Here is a 1,022-nt window from a genome sequence, read left to right as displayed (position 1 = left end):
TAAAATCCAATGGACCAGTCACTGGATAAGTTTGGCACAGAAATGTTGACATAGAGTGGTGAATAAATCGATCTTGGATATATCGAGTTTGAAGTTTCTGTCTCTTTTAAATATACAAATTTAAAAGTTAAAATCCTTGAAATATATATATATATATATATATATATATATATATATACACTAGTGTAGCTAGGGAGGGGGTGGTCCACCCCAGGCAGCACCACTTTTGGGTCTGCTGTAGGCAATACGTGTTTTTTGTGGGGTCCAGGGGCAGCAAATGGAAGGCCGCCCCAGGCAACACACACTCTAGCTGTGCTAGTGGCTCTGAGCCTTGTTACTTGTGAGTTCACCCTGACACGTCACCATCATTCCCCTGCTCTCTCTTACACTTTTGCTGTTTCCTACCCTCTCTCTCTCTCTTTCCCTTGCTTTTCCCTCTGGCTAGGTAGCCATGTATCTTCTCTACAACAGCACACCTATTTCTACCCTCATCCTTGATCACTCTCTCTCCTCTTGTTTACCTCTGACTAGGTAACCAAGTATCTCCTTTACACCTGTTTCTGTCCTCTTTCTTGAACCTCTCTCTCTCTCTTCTTTCTCTTTCTCTCTTCTTTCTCTTTCTCTCTTCTTTCTCTTTCTCTCTTCTTTCTCTCTCTCACTAGCTAACCATGTACCTCCTCTATAGCAAGACACCTATTTCTGCCTCCCTATTTCTCTGTCACACTCTAACCTTTCATCATCTGATACTGGATCACCTTCTCCAATGCTCCCTCCGTTATAGTAAGACACCTGTTTCTGCCTCTCTGTCTCTTTGTCACCCTCTGACATGAGCTCCCCTCCTCAAATGCTCCTGCATCTCTCATAATTTTTTGACTTGTTAGTTACTTGGTGACCTTGCCAGTGCTGGTGCCACGTAAAAAGCATCCAGTCAACACTGTAAAGTGGTTAGCATTTAGGAGGGCATTTTGCTGTAAAAATCATGCCAAAATTAACCTTGCCTGTGCTAGTGCCATGTAAAAAGC

Source organism: Octopus bimaculoides, chromosome 14 (assembly GCF_001194135.2).
Source record: "Octopus bimaculoides isolate UCB-OBI-ISO-001 chromosome 14, ASM119413v2, whole genome shotgun sequence".
Classification (NCBI taxonomy): Eukaryota; Metazoa; Mollusca; class Cephalopoda; order Octopoda; family Octopodidae; genus Octopus; species Octopus bimaculoides.
The sequence above is the reverse complement of the archived record's forward strand: the minus strand, read 5'-3'. Positions refer to the sequence as shown.